The sequence below is a fragment of the Procambarus clarkii genome, chromosome 28 (assembly GCF_040958095.1).
Source record: "Procambarus clarkii isolate CNS0578487 chromosome 28, FALCON_Pclarkii_2.0, whole genome shotgun sequence".
Taxonomy (NCBI): Eukaryota; Metazoa; Arthropoda; class Malacostraca; order Decapoda; family Cambaridae; genus Procambarus; species Procambarus clarkii.
In genome coordinates this window covers 24182997-24207707 of record NC_091177.1, presented here as the reverse complement: position 1 = coordinate 24207707, position 24711 = coordinate 24182997, and the positions used below count along the sequence as shown (strand labels likewise).

General features: G+C 41.2%; 1 long non-coding RNA gene across 1 annotated transcript in view; it reads left to right on the top strand.

Moving 5' to 3' along the window:
• LOC138369392 (uncharacterized) overlaps positions 1–14630 on the top strand; it is a 102270-nt gene extending 87640 nt beyond the window's left edge. Inside the window, exons 2-3 of the long non-coding RNA XR_011229818.1 lie at positions 14177–14331; positions 14512–14630. This is a non-coding gene — a long non-coding RNA (uncharacterized lncRNA). The remainder of the gene's footprint in view (positions 1–14176; positions 14332–14511) is intronic.
• The last annotated feature ends 10081 nt before the right edge of the window (positions 14631–24711 follow it).

Here is a 24711-nt window from a genome sequence, read left to right as displayed (position 1 = left end):
CGACAGGATGGAGAAGGTGCAAACTTTTGTGGTTCAGGCAAGCCTGAGGACTTGGAAGGGTGCACCAAGGAGCAGTTGAAGCAGATAGCAGAGAAATGTGGCATCAAAGTGAAGTCATCTATAGTGGCCGGAATGAAGGATGAGATCCTTAGACAGTTGAGAGCAAAGAATGAAGTGGCAGAGCAAGGAGCCCAGGAAGGAGCTGGATGTGGAAAGGAGGATGATGGGCAAGATGAAGTGAGATACCAAGGATTAAGTAGGAGTAGTCGCAGTAGCAGGAACAGGAGCTTAGAACGCTTCCAGCTAGAGCTCCAGATGCAACGAGAGCGTGAAGAGAGACAGTTCCAACTGGAGAAGTTGAGGTTAGAACTTCAGATGAAAAATGAAGCAGAAAAGGAGAGAACCACATTGGAAGTAGAGAAAAAAGAGAAAACCAGAATAAGGGAACTGGAGTTAGAACAGGAGAAAGAAAAAGAGAAAACCAGACTAGAGGTAGAGAGAGAAAAGGAGAAAAAACAAATGCAGATAGAAGCCAATAGAACTTTGGCAGAGCAAAGGATTGAATATGGGTTGCCAGAGAGCACCACCCAGGTATCACACATACACGATAATAAAGTTAGAGAAGAGGAAATTCCCGTATTCTTGCCTGAGGAGGCAGAGAGTTTCATCGAACGTTTTGAGAAGGTAGCCGACATCAAAGAGTGGCCACAGGAAGAGTGGGCCCAATTAGTTCAATTAAGGTTGACCGGGCTTACCAGAGAGGCATATACCCAGCTATCATTGGAGGAAGGCCGAGATTGTGACAGTAAAGAACAGCATATTACGCTCATTTCAGTTGACCCCAGAAGCATATAGAAAACGCTTCACAGAAATGAGGAAGGCTCCAGCAAGTACGTTTGCTGAGACGGCAAGGGATCTGGAATGGCGTTTCCAGAGATGGATGGTCGCTATCAGAGTTGGATCTTATGCTGATCTAAAGCAGTTAATGATCATTGATAAATTCCTAGAAATGATGCACCCCGAGACAAAGTTCAAGATCCAAGAGGCATGAGTAAAGGATGTAAGAGATGCCGCAGATAGGGTAGACAGGTTTACAGAGGCGTATAGGACCTTAAGGGAAGATAGGGTGAAAAGTGAGGCGAGACGTAACAATGGCAGACCCAGTGGAGTCTGGGGAGGAAGAAATTATGGTAGACCAAGAGGGACCTGGGGTGATAAAAATTTTGATAGGTGGGCAGATAAACGGAAGTATCCTAAGACTCAGAAAAGTAGGTTGCACATTTCATCTGAAAGTGAGGATGAAGGAGCTGAACGAGAAGCTAATCCCGTACCAAGAAATCAAGAGTCCAGTCAAGCCCCACAGAGTACAAGTATTTTGTACTCTGAGGAGTCAGAGGAGCTCGAACGCGAGTGGACCGAGTCAGAGCCACTCGGGAACATATAGAAGAGACTTCTCCCAAATGAGATGTTACAATTGTAGCAGATTAGGTCACATGATTCGAGATTGTGTGCAGGGCAAGAGAGCTGTGACTCTGGCCATGTGTGACCCCCCGGAACAAATGTATTAATATACTAGCTGTACCCAGCCACACGTTGCTGTGGCTTAGCAATTGCATGTGCATTGCTGAGTCACAACAACCTTCCCCTATCCCCCAGTCCTCCTAACAATTCCCCCCTCCCTCGTCCCCTCGTCCTTCCAACCATTCCCCACTCCCCCGTCCCCTCATCCCCCAACCATTCCCCATTTTTCCATACCGTCGTCCTCCCTCAACTTTCCCGCCTCACCCCTCCCCTTGTCCTTCCCACCATTCCCCACACCACCGTCTCCTCGTCCTCCTCACCATTACCCACTCCACCGCCCCTTCGTCTTCCACACCATCTCCCATCCCCTCGTTCCCTCGTCTCCCTTCCATTCCTCCCCACCCCTGTCTCCTCTTCCTCCCCACCATCACCCACTTCCCCTGTTCCCTTGTCCTCCACACTATTCTCCATTTTCCTGTCCCCTCGTCCCCAACTCCCCTGTCCCCTCGTCGTCCCCACCATTACCTCTTCCTCTGTCCCCTCGTTCTAACCATTATCCTCCACTCCCATCCCCTCGTCCTCCCCACCATTCCAAACTCCCTCCTCGGATGCATTCCCAAATGATCTGATGTTCCCATCAGGAAACTGGGAACATGAAAAGATCTAATATTCCCATCACTGAAAAATAGGAAGAACATTTAAAAAAATAATGAAAAACAATTAAAAAAATTATACTCACGAAATGAACGGTATGGTAAAAAACACAGCTCAATTTAAATGCAATGTGAAACAAATTAATTAAATTAAAATTAAAATATATCAAAATCAATGAAAATTCAATATATCAATGCAATCGGTAACATTGAAACGGAATCGTAATATATTTAGTATAGCGTTTGTTGCTCCTATGTGTAACAGATGGCACTGTTTTTCAAAAAAACATGGTTTTATCTGCCACCGGTGTGGTATCTATACGTATACTCATGAAATTGAACGGTATGGTAAACAACACAGCTCATTTCCAGCGCAATGTTACAAAAAATAATTAAATCATAATGAAAATACATGAAAATCTATGAAAATTTAATTTATCCATGCAATCGAAAACACTGAAATGGAATCGCAACATATTTAGAATGGCGTATGTTGCTCCTACGTGCAACTGATGGCGCTGTTTAAAAAAAAAAATGTTTTTACCATTCACAGGAGTGGCATCTATACAGTATGTATATAAAAAAAAAACGCATTTTTGAACGGAATGTTGTGTCAAAATTTCAAAGCAAATGGTGAAGAACTTTAACAGATTACAGCGAGTGTTGCTCTTGCGTCCAACAGAAGGCGCTGTTTTTCAAAAAAAGCAGGTTTTTTTCCTGTTAAAGGTGAGGCATGTATATAGTAGGTATATAAAAACACTCGCCTATTCGAATGGAACATTGTGTCAAAATTTCAAAGTAATCGGTAAAGAGTTGTCGAAGATTTCTCTCACATGGAATACACAGTTTTTCAAAAGAAACATGTTTTTTCCCGTTACAGACGTGATATCTATATAGTATGTATATAAAAACCAGCTCGGATGTGGATGGAACGTTGTGTGAAAATTTCAAAGCAATCGGTGAAGAACTTTCGGAGATTAGCAATTTTGAACAAACGAACATTTCCATTTTCATTTATATAGACTAGCAGTACCCTCCACACTTTGCTGTGGCTCAGTCTGGTTAAATTGGAAAGAAAGAAAACAGAAAGCGCACGTTTCTAATATGTTTATTTTTACAATGCTTGTGGGTATACAATTTTTTTGTTGTACCATTGTCTGTGGAGATATAGAGATTGTCTGGTTTGCCGACTCTATAACACACAACATATAATTGTCCATGTGAGAAGCAATCCGTGTCTAGAAATAAACTGCACAATTCTAAAGATTGACCCTGAGCTTTGTTGATAGTGATTGCAAATGCCAATCGAATTGGAAATTACAATCTCTTAAATTGAAATGTAATATCTGTTAGAATGATAGGAATGCAAGGAATGAGAACATCTTCAGCTTCGAAAGATCCTGTCAAGATTGTTGCTTCTACGCCGTCGCTGATTAATTTCTTTACTGCAAGGTGCGTAGCGTTGCAAAGTTTTGGCTGGTTGATATTTCGCAACATGATAATTGGCAAGCTGATTTTCAGTTGCCTTATGTGTGGTGGTATCCCTGGCAGATCGAGTAAATTAAAAAATTCTGTTGGATAATTAACCGCTTCATGTACTTCCTCAACAGTGTCGACGGACTTGTATGTGACTGCCTCGCTTTGTATGTTAGACTGAATAATATTGTTAAGGTCGTAGACGTCTTTGTTCTTGGCCGCAAGAATAGCTTGTTTATTCAGCCAATCATGATTTATATAATTGGTTTGAATGTTGAAAAAACCTTTTTCAACCAATTTTTCTTTTGACGTCACTAACGGCACGATCAAACGGCACGTTCACGTTCCCAATTTCCAGAAATTGATGTGAGAATATCTCAGCTGATGGATCGTTTTGCAGTAGCTACATAACTACATGCATATTTGTAGTTAATTTAAATGTCTTTACGTGGCGCCACAAAGTAGAGTATTTCAGGCAGGCATTTATTTCGTCCGCTGGTGTCGATCAAGGAATTACAGGTAATGTTTGGCTGAAATCTACTGCAAGCAATATTAACGCGTTCCCAAATGGTCTGATGTTTCCACGCAAAACTTGCAATGATCGATCTAAAGCTCGAGATGATTTTTTGCCGTGCATTGTGCATTCAAACCAAACAATAAGTTTGCCTTTCTGCAATACTTTTCCGAGTCCTGACGCTTTGGGAATGTTGCACGTGGGAGTTTCAATGAATTGCATGCTCAATGGCGATTTCAAAGCCGCAGTAGCAGTTCATCCACCTTGTAGCAATGTCGCAGCAATTCCGGACGATGCAAGAGCTAAGGCTTGCCATTTTGGAATCGAAATGCTGCCAGAATCAATCAAATTATAAATGTTTTACGAGTTCCTCCTGGAGCATCTAAGAAGATTTTTCCAAGCATGTTATTGACAGTTTGAATTATTTGATTGTAAATGCCTTTTCGCTCAAGCATTAGCTAAGGAATATTTGATTAAACATACGACAACAGATCACCCATGTTGTAATTTTGTTCACGACGCAATTCTACATCGAACGAAGCAGCAACAGATCGATTCGACGATGGCATTTCCAATTGATTGAGAACTTTGTTCACGATTTCTAAGCACAAGTTTTCATTCATTATCAACGCTTCGTTGTAGATTTTTGCTGCAAAATCCATGGTCATATTTGAACTTTTCTTGTGTATTCGACGGATAATATCTTCAACCATGTGCGATTTATATTTCTCCCATAACTCTGTTGGAGATGAAGGAGAGCCGGTGGTCAATATGATTGCAAACAATGCACGAATTTGATTTGGATGTAACGTTTTGGACGCGTCATTAATGCACACATCCCAGTATCGGTCGTTCTCCAATAAATTCAGAGCTTGACATGCACTACGGGAATTGGCATGTGTTATGCTGTTGACAAATCTCAATTGCTGGAAAGACGTTGAACCGGGCACATTTACCTACAGCATTTGAAGAAAGAACTATTCATCCTGATTGGGATGCATGGTTTACAGTCTGCCTATCGTAGTTAATTTGAAAATGTCAGGTTGACCGTCGACTCGCTCTCCTCGATTACGTCGTTCAAATGATTTTCTACTGGCATTCCATGTGTATCACGTAGTCACTTCCGAATACAGCAATGTTATGGCAAATGCGTCATTTTGACATAACGTGAATAACGCAGTTATCGCTATAGCCGGTGGATTCATAGTTGTTTGTTGAACATTTGCAGCTGTAAAATAAACGTGTTGTCTATTTTCATGTTCTTAAAACAAAAACAAAAAATAGTAACGAAATAATTCAATTCAAACACAGATCAATCGACACAGCTATATTTCACCACGAATTGCACTGAAAAATAAGAACAGTTAAAAAAACGAAATAAAAAAACAATGAAAAAAGAAACAAATAAACTATACCCACCAAATGGTTTTCAAACCCACGGTTTGAAAACAACATACCTCAATTACAACACAATGTCACACAAAATAATTAAATCAAAATTAAAATAAATAAAAATCTATGAAAATTCAATTTATCAATGCAATCAGAAATGTAACATATTTTGCATTGCTTGTGTTTGGTCTTACATGCAACAGATGGCGCTGTTTAAAAAAACGCATAGTTTTACCTGTCACAGGTGTGGCATTTACATAGTAGGTATATAAAAACATGCACGTATGCGAATGGAACGTTGTGTCAAAATTTCAAAACAATCGGTGAAGAACTTTTGGAGATTAAAGAGTGTGTTGCTCATGCATCCTACAGATGGCCCTGTTTTTTCAAGAAATGCTTGTTTTTCCTGTTACAGGTGAGGCATGTATATAGTAGGTATATAAAAACACTCGCCTATTCATATGCAACGATGTGCTAAAATTTCAAAGCAATCGATAAAGCAGTTACGAAGTTTTCCCTCACATGAAAAACACATGAAACACCGTTTTTCAAAAAAACATATTTTTTCCCGTCACAGACGTAAATATCGATACAATATGTATATAGTAACCCACTCGGATGCGAAAGGAATGTTGTGTGAACATTTCAAAGGAATCGGTGAAGAACTTTCGGAGATTAGCGATTTTGAACATAAGTACATTTCCATTTTTATTTATATAGATTACAGGCAACCCATTCTCGCAAATTCGTAAAGTCAATATTGACTTATTAACTACGTGCATAGGTGATATACTTAACATAATAGATACCCTTAAAAAGATTCATAGAAAACACCGACCTTACCTAACCTTGTTAGTATCTTAAGATAAGCATCTTATTGCTTCGTAATTACAATTATTACCTAACCTATAATAGGTATAGGTTAAGTAATAATTGTAATTACGAAGCAATAAGATGCTTATCTTAAGATACTAACAAGGTTAGGTAAGGTCGGTGTTTTCTATGAATCTTTTTAAGGGTATCTATTATGTTAAGTATATCACCTATGCACGTAGTTAATAAGTCAATATTGACTTTACGAATTTGCGAGAACGGGTTGATTACAGGACAAACCACAGAAAGTAAACTTAGTGAACGAGCGGTATAGATCGTTCATGAGTAAAGATTGGGTCAGTATAGAACCAACCTGAGGTAGAAGTTGGTATCCAAAGGGATACTGGAGCTAATCAGAGTTTGATTATGAGAAGCCTGATTGGGAATGATCGACTGTTAGCTCGCAGCATGAAAATAAAGAGTCATGGGTTGTTGTTGGAGAGTGACATGCCCATGTGTACTGTCAGGCTAAAGCAGGACTATTTATCGGCAGAGGTGATGTTTGGAATATGTCCCTACATACCTGTTCAGGAGTCCAGGTGATTCTGGGAAATGACTTGAGTGGGACGAAGGTGTTGCCAAAGTTCATAGTGGAAGCTGTGCCAGAAGAGTGCCCGGAGGGCCACGACATGGGTGGGACACCCGAGAGTGTAGACCTGACTAACATCCGAGAGGATGAGTCAGAGGCCCGCCAAGCCATTGAGAACCCTGTCTCGGAAGTGACTAGGGCTGAGGTGGCCGACAAGGAAGTCACTAAAGAGGACATGGCAGTGTCGACTCCACTGGAAGAAGATATCGTAGTGGAGATAGCGCGGCTTTTTGATGAAAGCCTTGCTCAGGGAAATGAAGGAGACACTGGTGAGGATGTGACAGTGTCGACCCCACCAAAGGAGGATATCTACGTGGAGATAGCGTGGCTGTTTGGGGAAGGTCTGGCTCGGAAAACGGAGGCCCGGTGAGGTCAGAAGTGAAGAGGACCTTGCTAGAGAGAACGAATGTGAAGAGAGAGGACTTGAGTAGAGCCCAGCCTGCTGAAATTGAGAGTCAGCAAGTGGAGATAACTGTGCTGAACCGAGGTGAAGAAGGATATGGACAGACTGAGGACAAGAGTAAAACATCAAGTTGTTCACAGGAACAGAACTGTAGGTGTAGAGATGATAAAGTTGAGTAGTGTGATATGTCAGAAGTTGACATATTTCACGAGAAGCGTGAAGAAGAGATAGTAGAGACGAGTGATAGCCAAGAAGAGGAAGTGAGAAGAGATAGTATGTGTGGAGAGATGCTTACAAACACCCTAGAAGAGGTAGAGCGATAAGTACGGTCAGGGCTGTTGAGTGTAATAAGGTGCTCGAGGAAACTTTGAAGGAACGAGGAAGCGTTGAAGGAGAAGACTTGGAGTTGTGCAGTATAGTGAAGCGTGAGAAGAGGACGATAATGGAAGCATGTAGGAAAAGGAAAAGGTCGAATGTTCGATAGAAGTCGAAAAGGATGAAGTCTCGGATAAATGAGTAGACAAAAGAAGGGATCGTCGGTGAAGACGAGGAAGTGAAGTATGATGACAAAAGGCGGAAGTATGACGGGAGAGTGAAGTATGTTGGTGATAGACTAAAGTATGTTGGTAGTAGATAGAAGCATGAAGACGACAGAGTGAAGTATGTGGATGTGAGACTGAAGCGTGATGGCGACAGACTGAATCGTGATGACGATGAACCGAAATAGGAGAACGACAGAGAAGTTACAGACGGTAAATGTCTGACTCTGGACGTGAGAAGTGCAAGAAGAAGAAGAAGAAACGGAGGGAGGAAGCAGTAAATAGAGAGGACTGATGTTCTGTGAATGCAATTAATTATGTTTTACTAGTGAAATATTTTTCATTGGCATGGCCATGGAAATTGCAGGTTTCTTTGAGGAGTTGATGGAAGAACTCCGAGGCCAGGGAAGAAGTTAATGGACGAAACTTCGAGGTTGGAGAAGTGAAGGCTGAACTCTGAATGCTGGGGCAGAGCAGGACCTAATAGTGAAGAGTAGACCTCGAGCTGTGTAAAGGAGCAGTGAAGAGGAGTTTCACGTGTCTGTGGGATCAGTGGTGAGGCATCACTGGTGTTTGAAGAGAAGTTCATTGTGTAGCAGTTTGGGAGGACTGCAGAAGAACCTTGTTGACAATTCTGGGAGAACCTGGAGATATACATGGTAGTGAGCCTCTGGGAGCGGAACAGAGGTTCATGGTATTCACACCTAATGTGTTGTGCTTGAATGCTTATAGTCGTGTAAGGTGCAATGGAAGGTGAGATATTGATTTCTTTTGTGTTGGGGAATATTTATGCAGATGTCTCTAGTGTTACAGCCAAAAGCTGAGTTATATATATATTTTAGGACTGATTGTACAATATTATTATGGCGAGATTTAACCCCATTTAGAGAGGGAGTAGTAAGTGGCAAGCCAAGAGTTGAGTAGCCACTTGCGAGGGACGGTTGGTGAAGCCAGGATATGGTATTGGATTGCTACCAGGTTGTAGTAGTTTAAAATGTTGTATGCTAATGTTTTATTTTTCTTATTTCATGTACTGTATATGTTCTTCTGTTTATTAAATGTGTATTCTTATCTGGCTTTTGTACTTGTCCTGGTAAGACTTCCCAGAAAGCAGATGAGAGAGAGAGAGAGAGAGAGAGAGAGAGAGAGAGAGAGAGAGAGAAAGGATCACAGCTGTGGACATGGTGACAGAGAATACTAATTAAAAAAAGGGGGGATTGAGGAGATCATTCCAGACAAGGAGAGAGTGGGGAGTCATGGCGGCACATTTTTAAAGTCTAATTTAATTAATGCCTTGTTTTCTGGGAGGTGCTTGATATAGGCTCGTGTTGCATGAGTTGCTGCTTCACAGCCATGGGGAACACCAAAACCTAGTTGATGGGGTCGAAGCATCGTCGCAGCGTCTATGCTAATTTTTCTGACAGCTGCCCTAGCAACAAGGCGCCGAAGTGTGTTACCCACGGCAATGGGTCTGACTCCACCATCTTTCTTCTTGAGGGCACAAAGGGATGCTCCAAAGAAAAAGGGTTTAATTGTATCTGGGATCAACCCAGAGAGGCAGTCGTTGACAAACTTCGTGACCTCTGACAACAGTGTCTCGGCAACTTCTCCGAGAACTGGGTTTACCATCTCCTTGAGGTGCTGAGGTCTTACTCCAGTGTATCCCCCTGCCGAGCCTGGCGGAAATGACATGATGGCTTTGTATACCTCTGACGCTTGGAGGAATAGAGGTCCCATGTCTAGGACATTTGTGTCCTGAGCAGTGGGTTCCCATGGTACTCTAGGAGGGTGCTTCTCTCTCAGCGAGTTGGCGGTAGCGGTATTTCTAGGGGCGATTTTGTCTTCGCTGGTTAGTAACCTAATTGTTCCTACTGTGTTGCCCTCTTCAATTTTTTTGGTCACTTGTGTTCCAAGTTTAAAATTATCATTGGAACTCTTGGGTCTGCCACGACGGTTTTTGCGTTGAGGAGGGATGGGGATCAAGTTGTCAGCTCTGGGGAAATTATTTATTGCCCTAGTGACTGATGAGGCTAGTGACTTGCCTCCTCTTGCAGGTACGCCTAAGCAAATATTGCCAAACAGGAGCAAATTATGCCATGTTTTGATGGTGGCTGCAGCATTAAGATTTTCAGACCGTTCATTTACTTTCCTTAAAAGGTCTGTATATTTCCCTGCTGCAAATGGGCGCGCTGCTTTAGGAATGTGGGGAAGAGTTCTGGTGGTGGATGCTTTGATGGCCCCAAGGAGGTCATCTGATGACATGAAGTTTGCTGGGATGTGTAGGGGGGCCGGGGGGACCTGTGGGGCTTCTCTCTCTACAGGTTCCGTCCATGAACCCTCACAGCCGTTGTGTTGACGTAGGGTTCCATCGTTTCTAAGGCTGTGATTCGTCACACACCCGGCACGTTCCTCTGAGTCTGGGTCCTCTGGTTGCACGTCTGGGTGCACTGTTCCCAGGACCCTGTTCTTGGCTGAGGGGTTCCTGGTTAGTTGGTGGAATCCCCTCCATCCATCGGGCGGCCGGTGTGGGAGTATTATATATATATATATATATATATATATATATATATATATATATATATATATATATATATATATATATATATATATATATATATATATATATATATATATATATATATATATATATGTCGTACCTAGTAGCCAGAACTCACTTCTCAGCCTACTATGCAAGGCCCGATTTGCCTAATAAGCCTAGTTTTCATGAATTAATGTTTTTTCGACTACCTAACCTACCTAACCTAACCTAACCTAACGTTTTCGGCTACCTAACCTAACCTAACCTATAATGATAGGTTAGGTTAGGTTAGGTAGGTTTGGTTAGGTTCGGTCATATATCTACGTTAATTTTAACTCCAATAAAAAAAATTGACCTCATACATAATGAAATGGGTAGCTTTATCATTTCATAAGAAAAAAATTAGAGAAAATATATTAATTCAGTAAAACTTGGCTTATTAGGCAAATCGGGCCTTGCATAGTAGGCTGAGAAGTGAGTTCTGGCTACTAGGTACGACATATATATATATATACTGTATATATATATATATATATATATTTATATATATATTTATATATATATTTATATATATATTTATATATATATTTATATATATATATATATATATATATATATATATATATATATATATATATATATATATATATATATATATATATATTAATATATAATTTTTTAATTGAGTACTACCTCTGGCTGGAAGAAGGGGGGGCCCTTAGCCTGGGAGGAAACCACAAATAACGCATTAGAGGGAATGTTTAGGTCCCCTCCAATACAGTTTCTGTGTGCTTTTCTCCTACCACCCCCCTTCCTTTTTTTTGTGGTTTATTATGTATTTAATAGTTACAAGATAGACATTCGTTGATACAAAAAGTGCTTGAAGGTTATGGATCTCTTGAAAAACACGTCAAAGGGAAACATTGATAAATGTCACAGACAGGTTCGATCATTGTTGCAAGTCAAACAATTCTTCGAATTCCTTTGAAGTTGGACTGTGCCCAAGATACAACAGCTATTAACCCCTATGAAAGCAGGCCCCTCTCAAGCAGGCGCACTGGGATAGTCCTATAATGGAAAATACTGTCACAGCAATGATTGACAACGCAGATGCTGAAAACAAAGCCCGCCTCCTAGCAGAAACAGCACCCTACCCCTGGGATTTTTTATATGTTGTGCCCAATGCAGCCCTAGGAACTTACCTCTATCATGACTCTTTCCGCGTTGGAGTTGCCCATCGCCTTCCGCCTCCATCCTCACCGAACATCTGCATCTGCATATGCGGAACTGCGATGGCAGACCAATATGCTCGTCAAGGTCTGGAATGTTGTAAATCCCAGGGTAAGATTGCAAGACATGAAGAAGTCAACGACATCATCAAGAGGAGCCTCGCCACAGCTCGCTGCCTGGCACAAAGAGAACCACACATGTTCAGACCTAACGACCCTCAGAAGCGCCCAGAAGGAATGGTGGGGAGGACGAGTGGACTTAGGAGTGGGGAATGGTGGGGAGGACGAGGGAACGAGGGAGTGGGGAATGGTTGGGAGTATGAGTGGGACATTGGAGGGGGAATGCCGGGGAGTATGAGTGGGACATTGGAAGGGGAATGCCGGAGAGGAAAGAGGGATGCAGGAGGGTTGCTCTGTCTCAGCAACGCCCACGTGTTGTCGACCCACAGTAACGAATTCCCGGGTATAGCTAGTAATAATAATATAATTACTTCTACTACTACTACTACTACTAATAATAATAGTAATCTATACAAATAAAAATGTAAATATTCATTTGTTCAAAATAACTAATATCCGAAAGTCCTTCTCCGATTGCTTTGAAATTTTGACACACTGTTCCATTCACGTACGAGCGGGTTTTTATATACATATGATGTAGATGTCATGTCTGTGACAGGTAAAAATATGTTTTTTCCGAAAAACAGTTTTTTCATGGGCGTTCTTGAGGGAGGGATATCTCCGAAAACTCTGCACCGATTGCTTTGAAATTTTGGCACCACGTTGCATTAGAATACACATGCCACACACCTGTGACAGGTAAAAACAAGTTTTTTTTTTAAACAGTGCCATTTGTAGGACGTAAGAGCAACACACACTGTAATCTATGAAAGTTCTTCACCGAATGCTTTGAAATTTTAACAAAACATTCCATTCGAGTACGCACATGTTTTTATACAAATACTATATACATGCCACATCTGTAACAGGTAAAAAATGTTAAAAAAAACAACAGCACCATCTGTTGCACGTAAAAGCCACACACGCTTTATGTCTAAATATGTTTCGATTCTATTTCAATGTTTCAGATTGCATTCGTAAATCGAATTTTCATAGATCTCGATATATTTTTATTTTGCTTTCATTATTATTTGTGACAATGCATTGCAATTGAGCTGTGTTGTTTACCTTACCGTTCATCTATCTATATAAATCAAAATGTAAATGTTCGTTTGGTAAAAATAGCAAATCTCCTAAAGTTCTTCACGAATTGCTTTGAAATTTTAACACAATGTTCTATTCGAATTTTTGCGTGTGTTTTTATATACTTACTATATAGATGCCACATTTGTGATAGGTAAAAACAAGATTTTTTTTAAACAATGTTAACACAGAATAGTTTATTTATTTTTTTTCTTGGGCCCATTTTTATGATGGGAACATCAGATCATTTAGGAACGAATCAGATCGGGGAGTGAGGAATGGTGAGGAGGATGAGAGGACAGGGGAGTGGGGGATGATCGGGAGGATGAGGGGATGGGGGAGTGGGGGGATTTTCAAGAGATATATGTTTATTTCAATGTTTTCAATTGCACTGTTAAATTGAATTTTCATAGATTTCGATTTATTTTCATTTTGATTTAATTATTTTGTGTGACATTGCATTGGAATTGAGCTGTGTCGTTTACCATACCATTAATTTCGTGAGTATAGTTTATTTAATTATTTTTTATTTTTTTCATTTAGTATTATTAGCTGTTCTTATTTTTCAGTGATGGGAACATCAGATCATGTGGTCACGCATCAGATGGGGGAGTGGGGAATGGTGGGGAGGACGAGGGGACAGGGGGAGTGGGGGATGGTCAGAAAAATGAGAGGATGAAGGAGTGGGGGAATGATCGGACTAAGGGATGGGGAATTTCGGGATGGTGGGGAGGATGATGGGGGATGGGGGAGTGGGGAATGATGGAGAGGACAACGGGGATTAGGGAAGGGGGAATGGTGGGGAGGACGAGGGGACGGGGGAGTAGGGTATGGTGGGGAGGACGAGGGGACGGGTGAGTGGGGATGGTTGCGAGGATGAGGGGACATTGGAGGGGGGAATAGCGAGGAGGACTGGGGGATGAAGGAGAATTGCTCTGTCTCAGCAACGCCCACGTGTTGCTCTGCCACAGCGAAGCGTGGCCGGGTACAGCTAGTAATATTAATAATAATAATATGAAAAGTATATGTACACATAACATGTAGAACGAATGAGAGGTTATTATAATGTTTTCCCGGAAATATTTGGCTTGTGCTGAAAAATAATTTTTCTGTAAGGAGACTGTTGTAATGTTAAATAAATAGTTTTATATTGGCTTGGCGAATGTTAACTAGTTAATAGCTTAAAATTATTTGAAGATTAAATGATGGAGGAGGAACTAATGTGAACGGGGTTTCTCTTCCAAGTAGGTGAATGAGGAAGAAGGTGGATGTAAGACGTTGATGTGTAAGTAAGATGCAATATACTCTCAACGTTACCATGATGACTGTAGTGACATTTGTGGTGCTGTTACTGGTAGCCACTTCCCTCCTGGCAGCCACGGAGCTCCAGCCTTCCCATGGTATTAACTATTAGCGTCTTTACCAATGTTCATGTTTTGGCACTTTTAGTGTTCTCTGAAGTCTGTTCTGGACTACGTTATATTTGTATAACTTTTAATTTAATGTTAGAAATTGTTACTTATATATTAAATGTACTTTAAGATATTAAAGATTTAATATATTAATATTAAATTTTACAGGGAATCAGGATACAGTAACACTACTGAGCGGTGGTGTTAATGCTGTGTTGGCAACACTGTCTCAGCCTCGCTGTTCCGTCATGTTCTTCACGGACGGCGCCTCAACCCTCAGCACTGTGACTAAGGTGAGTCTCAGCCTCGCTGTTCCGTCGTGTTCTTCACGGACGGCGCCTCAACCCTCAGCACTGTGGCTAAGGTGAGTCTCAGCCTCGCTGTTCCGTTATGTTCTTCACGGACGGCGCCTCAACCCTCAGCACTGTGGCTAAGGTGAGTCTCAGCCTCGCTGTTCCGTCATGTTCTTCACGGACGGCGCCTCAACCCTCAGCACTGTGACTAAGGTTATTCTCAGAACTTGATTTTGTGACAGTAGATGTTAATTAATCTATATAAATAAAAATGGAAATGTTCGTTTGTTCAAAATGGCTAATCTCTGAAAGTTCTTCACTGATTGCTTTGAAATTTTCACACAACGATCCCGTCACACCCAAGCGGGTTTTTATATACATACTAAATATATGTCACGTCTGGGAAGGGAAAAAACATGATTTATTTGAAAAACTGTATTTTTCAAGTGTTTTTCATGTGAAGAAAATCTTCGAAACCTCTTAACCGATTCCTTTGAAATTTTGACACAACGTTGCATTCGATTAGGCGCGTGTTTTTATATACCTATTAAATACATGCCTAACCTGTGACGGGGAAAAACATGCATTTTTTTTAAAAAACAGCGCCACCTGTTGGACGTGGGAGCAACACACACTGTAATCTCTGAAAGTTCTTCACCGACTGATTTAAAATTTTGACAGAACGTTCCATTCGAATACGTACGTGTTTTTAAATACCTATTATATAGATGCAATACCTGTGACAGGTAAAAACATGTATTTTTAAACCGCGCCATCTGTTGCATGCAAGAGCAACACACGCAATACTAAATTTGTTACAATTCCATTTCAATGTTTCCAATTCCATTGATGAATTAAATTTTCATGTATTTCGATTTATTTTCAATTTGATTTAATTATTTTGTGTGATATTGCATTGAAATTGAGGTGTGTTGTTTACCATACCATTCATTTTGTGAGTATATTATATTTTTATTTTTTTTCATTTTTTCATATAGTTTTTTTAACTGTTCTTATTTTTCAGTGCAGTTGGCGGTGAAATTGAGCTGTGCCGATTGAACTGTGTTTGAAATGAAATATTTCGTTAGTATTTTTTTATTTTATTTGGAAAACAAGAAAATGGACAACGTGTTTATTTCACATCTGCATATGTGCAACAAATAGCCATGAACCACCAGCTACAATATTAACTGCTTTCTTCACGTTATGTTAGAATGACGCGTTTGCGAAAACACTGCTGTATGCGGAAGTGCCTACGTATTACATATGGAATGTGAGTAGAAAATCATTTGAACGTCGCCAACGAGGAGAGCGAGTCGACAGACACCTTGGCATATTCAAACAATCTAAGATAGGCAGATTGTACACCATGCATCCCAAACAAGATGAATGCTTTTTCCTTCGCGTGCTGTTTATCAATGTGCCCGGTTCAACGTCTTTCCAACAATTGAGATTTGTCAAACGGCGTCACACATGCCACGTTCCGTAGTGCATTTCAAGTTGTGAATTTAATGTCGAACAACAGACACTGGAATGTATGCATTAATGACGCGTCAAACACGTCACAACAAATCAAATTCGTGCATTGTTTGTAATCATATTGACCGGCTGCTCTCCATCTCCAACACAGTTATGGGAGAAGTATAAATCGCACATGACTTCAAATATTGTCCGTCGAATACGCAAGAAAAATTTCAAATATAAACATGGTTTTCACAGCAGAAATCTACAACGAAGCGTTGATAATGATTAAAGATTTTAGCTTAGAAATCGCGAACAAAGTTCTCATTTAATTGGGAATGACATCACCGAATCCATCTGATGCTGCTTCGTTCGTTATAGAATTGCGTCGTGTACCAAATTACAACACAGGTGATCTGTTGTCGTATGTGCAATCAAATATTCCTAAGATAACGCTTGAGCAAAAAAGCATTTACGATCAAATAATTCAAACTGTTAATAATGGGATTGGAGAAATCTTCTTCTTAGATGCGCCAGGAGGAACTGGTAAAACCTTCCTAATTAGATTGATTCTGGCAGCGATTCGATTCCAAAATGGCATAGCCTTAGCTCTTGTGTCGAACAGAATAGCTGCAATATTGCTACCAGGTTGAAGAACTGCTCATTTGACTTTGAAATTGCCATTGAACATGCAATTCGTTAAAACTCCCACGTGCAACATTTCCAAAGCTTTTGGCATGGGAAAAGTATTGTAGAAATGCAAACTTATTGTTTGGGAAAAATGCACAAAGGACTCCAAAAAAATCCCTCGAGGCTCTTGATCGACCATTCATTACAAGATTTGCGTAGAAACATCAAACCATTTGGGAAAGCATTAATATTGCTTGCAGGAGATTTCAGGAAAACATTACCTGTAATTCCTTGATCGACACCAGCGCACGAAATAAATGCGTGCCTGAATTGCTCTACTTTGTGGAGCCATGGAAAGACATTAAAATTAACTATAAATGTGCGAGTCCAGCTGAAAACGATCCATCAGTTGAGATATTCTCACATTATTTTCTGGAAATTGGCAACGGAAACGTGCCGGTTGATCTGACCTCAGGACGAGTTTCATTGCCTCATAATTTCTGCAATTTAGTGACGTCAAAAGAAGAATTGGTTGAAAAACTATTTTCCAATATTTAAACCAACTATAAGGATCACGATTGGCTGAGTGAACGAGCTATTCCTGAGGCCAAGAACAAAATCGTCTACGAACTTAACAATATAATTCAGTCTAACATCCAAAGCGAGGCAGTCACATACAAATCATTCTACAGTGTTCTTGAAGCAGATTAAGCGGTTAATGATCCAACAGAATTTTTTAATTCACTCGATTTGCCAGGGATACCACCGCACGTGCAGCTGCAATTGAAAATCGGCGTGTCAATTATCATGTTGCGAGATATCAACCAGACAAAGCTCTGCAAAGGCACGCGGCTTGCAGTAAAAAAATAATCACCAACGTCGTAGAAGCAACAATTTTGACAGAACCTTTCAAAGGTGAAGATGTCCTCATTTCTCTCATTCGTATGATTCCAACGGATATGCCATTTCTATTTAAGAGATTCTTGATTGAGGTTGTTAAGACCATTGCAGGGCGCCTGACAACTGAGTGCATAGCGCTTCGGATTCGTAGTCCTAAGATTCCGGATTCCATCCTCGGTGGAGGTGGAGAAAAATGGGCAAAAAAGTTTCTTTCACCCTGATGTTCCCCTGTTACCTAGCAGTAAATGCCCCAACCCCCCCTGATGTCCCCCCCCCCTGTTACCTAGCAGTAAAACTCCCAGGCTAGCTGTCTATCCTGGGAGTTAGACAGCTGCTACGGGCTGCTTCCTGGGGAGGTAAACAAAACTGAGGCCTGGTCGTGGACCGGGCTACGGGGACGCTAAGCCCCAAAATTATCTCAAGATAACCTCAAAATAACCATCAACAAAGCTCAGGGTCAATCTTTAGAGTTGTGCGCGCTATATGAAGACATGGATTGCTTCTCACATGGACAATTATATGTTCTGTTCCAGAGTCGGCAAACCAGACAATCTTTATATTTCCACAGACAATGGAACAACAGAAAGTATTGTATACTCACAAGCACTGTAAAATTAAACATATCAGACAGGTGCACTCTCTCTTTTCTCTCTTTTCCATTTATCCAGACTGAGCCACAGCAACTCATGGCGGGTACAGCTAGTTAATAATAATAAAATATGCCATGATTATTAAATAAATTACACTTAATGTGACTATACGTGTTAAAAAATATATAAAATTTTTGCTAATATAGCTTATGATAAAAAAATTAGATTCTTACAAATAACTTGAACAATAGAATTAAATTAATAGTTTGCACTTGTGTAACTTTTGTACTTATTGGTAGTGGAGGTATCAAGCTGCTTGTTTGATATCTTGGAACCTAATTGTAGTAAGGTAATATATATTGAGGGTGCACCAAGCATAAGGGAGGTAGCCCTTCCCTAACCACTGTGCTGCGCCAACTGAGAAAACTCGGTCGGTGGGAAACTACTCCAACCGAGAAAACACCTTTTGAATATTTCATACCCATTCGAAACGCACGCTCAGTTGGTTGTGTACAAGATGGATTCCTGAGATCTTCAGTGAGCGGTGGCCATTTTGAAAAAAAAATTTCCCAGACCCAAGGGTAGCCTCAGTTCTGATCGAGCAACCGTGGCTGACGCACATGCTTCTGGCTCCCATTCGCCTGTGGGACGCAATGTTGCAAGACCGCTTTCTCCAAGGTAGATAAACACTTTATTGTTTGAAGATGGAGTGGAATGTGATATTGATGACGCAAGGACTGATGGAAGGTTCCGATGGAAGTGAAACACATACAAATGAAGACAATACGGTGAGGGTGTATCATTCAGGGCGAGTGGCACTCACAGTGGTGCGTCACAGGTCATCGCCCTTGCCAGTATTTTCCCCACCACCACCACCATCTCCCGTTTTTGACGAAAGTGATACTGTTGAGTCATTGTCTGAGTTTAGTGATGCTGCTTCTGATACAAGTGGCATAGATAAGCCAAGTGCTAGCAGCTGCCGTCTCGGTGCAGATCTGCTGTCTCAGCAGGTCGCCTGCCTGACACCACCATGTATCCCCTCACGACGACACTGACGACAGTGTTGCTTCTACATTTACTTTCCCTGCTCGCTCTACTAGTAGACAAGGTAGAAGACCTCCAACTCCTCTCCAAAGGAGATTTAGTGGAGGAAAACGCACCCGTTGTGGAGTCGCTCGTGTCGGTGCTACAAGGAGAATGGGTGAATTTGTATGGGAGTACTGTGATATTTTTGTACTACACAAACCTCAATTTGGTCATAATGATGTCTGGGTCGCACCCACGTTCCCGTACACAGGTAACAACATGACGTAAATGGATTATTTTCTTGCATATTTTGATGAGCAGTTCATGCAACATCATGTTGCCGAAACAAACAAGTATGCACGGAACTTATTGAAAGTGGCATAGTACAGGCTTTACGTATGATACGTTAGAAGGACACCACCTTGGCTGAGCTGCATGTGTTCTTTGCTCAGTGTATGCTCATGAAACATTCGGTGAAGCACGTCATACAGGATTATTGGAACAAAAAATGTGCTGTTCCAACACCTGTGTTTAACAAGTACATGTCACGAGACAGGTTCCTGATACTACTACGGTGCCTACACTTTGAAAATATTGCAAATACTGATAAAAATAGTCGACTTTGGAGAGTGTGAAAAGTGTTCAGTGATATATTTAGCAGTCTCCGTGGTGTAGTGGTAAGACACTCGCCTGGCGTTCTGCGAGCGCTATGTCATGGGTTCGTATCCTGGCCGGGGAGGATTTACTGGGCGCAATTCCTTAACTGTAGCCTCTGTTTAACGCAACAGTAAAATGTGTGCTTGGATGAAAAAATGATTCTTCACGGCAGGGGATCGTATTCCAGGGACCATAGGATTAAGGACTTGCCCGAAACGCTACGCGTACTAGTGGCTGTACAAGAATGTAACAACTCTTGTATATATCTCAAAAAAAAAAAATATTAGAGTTAAATTTCGTGATTACTTTATACATTGACAGAATGATTTGATGAATGAATTGATGAATTGATGAATCAACATTGATGAATCCTTACTTCTTTTCTAGGGACGTCTTCTCTTCAAACAGTACATCCCATCGACACGGCACCGCTTTGGCCTCATTTTTTTTGTACCGTGCAACTGTGAAACTGGAATGGTGATAGACATTATATTCTGGTACAGACGTAGACATACCCGCAGAGGGTCCTCACGGGTTTTCTGGCAGTGTAGTGAAGACGCTCATGGAACCACTGCTGGACAAGGGGCACATTCTGTACAATGACAATTACTATACGTGCCCCTTACTAACCAAGTTCATGCTTGAGCGGGAGTGTGTGGCACTGTAAAGACAAATAGGAAAGAAATGCCAGTTTATTTTTGTCAATAATATTGGTGTAGGTGATTGTGAACTTAGAAAATGTGACAAAATATTAGCAATGCGTTGGAAAGACAGACGTGAAGTCAATATGTTGTCAACTATTCACACTGGTGAAATGCTTGACAGTGGCAAAGTAAGGTAAAGAACTGATGGAACATTGTATAAGCCGTATTGTGTCATTGGCAACGATATAAATATGAGACTTGTAGATAAATGTGACATGATGGTTGGTGCCGTCGAATGTGTCCGCAAAAGTGTAAAGTGGACATGGAAATTCTTCTTTCATCTTGTAACAGTGCTCAACTGTTACAATATGTTTTTTGTGAAAACGGGCAAAACACCATCAATTCGAGTTTTTAGTCATGCTCTGGTGTCGCAACTACTCGTCAAGTATGGCCAGGAAGACAGCGTAAGGACAGTTTTCCCATGCCCAAACAAGACTACATTTTGTTTGCAACAGACTGGCTGGTAAAGACGTCTTAACAATTCACAAGCCTGCCTACCTACCACCTACAAGAACTAAGGCCAAAAGTGTACGCGAGGGCATTGTTTGCAAGAACTCAGAGCGAAAAACAAGAAAGCGAAAATCTGTGTGTACCATAAGCGTCGAGTGCAAAGTCCCGCTCTGTCTCATGGACGGCTTCTTTGAATATTACTCGCTTGCTAAGTACTAAGAGTGTGATACAATGTGTTACTTTGTAAAAGTGTGTGAAACTGTATATAATGTATTATTAGGGAATGTGGAACAAGTAATATTGCCACAATAAACATTTATTGAGGACACATTAGTGACACATATATGATAGTTCCATGGAACATTATGAACGTTACGCTTTATATACATTGTCAGGACACATATATGCATCAGATACGATACGAAAAAAACATTAGAAAACATTGAAAATACATAGAAAAAATATTTTAAAATATACACAGAAATCACAATAGCATGATATATCAAATGAATAAATCCACGAGGGCCGTGATGAGGGTTCGAACTTAAATGAGTATGATCCCAGACGCACCTTAATCGAATGCGCCACGCCATGAGTTTGAACACTCATCACGGCCCTCATAGATTTATTCATTTGATATTTACGCTATTATGATTTATGTGAGTAATGAAGTAAGGGTGAAGAGGTAGAACAGCTTGTTGGCAGAGCCCAAGTGCCTTTTTTTTGCAGGGTAATTCCTGCACGGGGGCCCTAAGCCTCTGGCTGGCCCACTAAGTGTTGCTTGTTTATGTTTTACTTAGGCGGAGTGTGATTATCTATGACTCGTATGGTCGCTTCAGTAAGATTTTGCCCCATGTGTTTAACTTCTTCTGTTCTGTTGAATCTGAGTTGAAATCTTATTGGGTTTGTAACTGTGCACTGTGTTAGATAATGTTCCAGTGGTCTGTCTGGTATATGGGGGGAATTGTGTAAAATCACGTTTTTTTTTCTCTCTGAGAGACTGTGGGATCCGTGTGTGAGCAGTAGCAAACCCTGTTGCAATTATTTTACTATGTCGTGGCGCAGTCAATTAAGGCACATCTGGGATCATCTTGGACGTACGTTCGAACCCTCATCACGGGCCTTGTGGATTTATTTATTTGTAAATTTAATTGTGGCAACTCGCGGGTTGGCCCACGTGACTGTGTTTGGTAGCATCACGCACGGGCGACCAGCCCATGATGACGTCACAACGCACCTTGATCACGTCCTCACTGCCAAAGTAAGTGGAATTTGATATTTATTTTTACATAGACATGTTCAGGGAAGAAAATTTGTCATTTTATAAAGAAAAATAATTTTTTGGAACACTTGATTTCATGCGCACAGGGGGAATGTCACAATAAACTCGGCGCATCACAGTGGCTAAGCTTCTTTCTTGAAGCAAACGTATTGCTCCTGATATTATCCTTACACTTAGGTCAAAGTGCTTAATTAACGTTTTGAGCAACAAAGCTGTTAAACCTATTGTTCTCAACAGGAGCAAAAATAAAATAACATCTTTAAATGATGAAAGTTGACTGCGTAGTTAAATCACATCGCCATTCATTGCCGACCATCCGGCCCCTGATAATGAATCACATTGTATCATTTTGAATAACCTCTTCCTTGGCACAATGGTTAAGAGAAAGAGTCAGATAGTTTTTCCCTATTCCATTAATAAACAAAATGCATGATTGTAAAACATTTTTATCCCAGAGGGACATTCTTCTGGACGCTGTCACGTGATTGTTTTCATTATGTTCGTTTGTTGAAGGCCAATTTAAAATTTATTAACGCTAATATATATATTGGTATTGTTTAACAATTTGAAAGTGTCCAGATTGTTTCCTCATTTTATTATTGCCTACGCTTTCACTGCAAAAACACTGAACTGCTACAATAAGATATTTGATGATCTAGCTCAATTTGTGCTTTATTGTGACCGAATCGTCCTCATGGCTACAACTGATTTTCTCATTGATACGTCACTTTATTGCGATTCCTTTCTGCACTACAGTCTATGATATTCTTCCTGATCCAGCCATCACAGCTGTGAGATTTTTCATCGTAATATTCTAATATAACATCCGTCAACTTTACACTGAAAGTCTAGATGGGCCTCCTGAGGAAGGGACTGCTTAGCTAACACGCTAAGTGGTGTAAGCAGCTCATTCCTCACTCTAGAGACCATAGAAAAAATGACTATGCGCGAGCAAACGCCAAGACTTCAAAAGTTTGAAATCCCTATCACTAGCTCGTCGAACTTCGCAATTCGCCGGAGCGAATCTAACGAGTAGGTCATGGATTCTCACAACGTATTATTTGTTGTCTGGTGCTATGAATTCAGCTCGAAGCTCAAGAAGCAGTTTCAAATGAATAGCGATAATAATTTAGGCAACATGGCAGAACATATATGAATCAGTAATAGTGTGGGGGGGGGGGGGTGTACGAAAAGACAGTGTTCAAATTAACAACACAGTTTATTCAACAAAGTACTAATTACTACAACAACAACAAATATCACACGTTGCTCAAAATCCTTCCTGCGGCACTTTAACGACAACTAGACACCAGCCACGAGTATAACTACAGGATCCTTCCTGCAATCTCGTTGTGCTGCATAAATGAACTAATCTGAACATACTGAGTGTTCACAGAGGATGCAATCAAGCAAAACATACTACTCTATAATCACAATGCAACAAGGTAGGTTAGGAGACAGGTCTTCTGTCACCTCCCTATATATTACTTTACGATCTGGCAGCCCTCCATGTAGATCCGTTGCTAATGCAATCAACCAGTAGTCTACAATGACATTACAATGACTAATGGGGTTACTGGCAACTCCAGCAAACCTCCTTAATTAAATGCTTACATTAACACTTCGTTTCTCGGACGATCAACAATCAATGACTAATTGATTATATTAATAATAATAGTAACATTTACGTTAACTTAATCTTGTCTCCCACTGACAAGTCAAACTGTACAACTGCCCCTCGTAACTCGGAATTATGCAACCACTTGACCCGTCGAGTGGAGTTCCACCTGAGCAGCCGTAGGGTGAAGACGTGTCGTCTGAACACTCCGGCAGTTTGGGGAGGTTGCAGTTTTCACCGGCAGGGGGTGTGGGGGTCTCTTACCTTCCCTGTCCAGTGTTGTTGCCTGCCTGGCTGCGTGCTGACGTGGCCGTTTTGACATGGGGGGCCTGGCCATTCCTCCTGTTTTGCGGGTAAATTCCGTGGGCCTGGAATTCTCGTGTAAGGCTGGTTATCCGGCCATTGAGTTAGTTATGTGCGACATGCTTCGTGTCCCGGTGGAAGCTGTGTATGGCGTTGAGCTTGTTATGGCCCACCGGGTGATTGTCAAGTTCGTGGGGGAGGAGGAGTATCGGGACTTCCTCCGGCGGAACGAGGGGCGTTCATTGCAGTTGCCGGATGGCGCCGGCTCCGTTACGATCTCGGACCGAAGTGGTGCCCTGACATATGTCAGTGTGCACGGTGCACCCCTGGAGTTCCCTGAAGACCTTCTCCGGCGCTTCTTCGGGAGGTATGGTGTAGTCATCAGTGTGCGGGTGAACAAGCTGTCCTCGGGGAAGTATGCTGGGAAGCAGACGAACGTCCGAACATTAGGTAT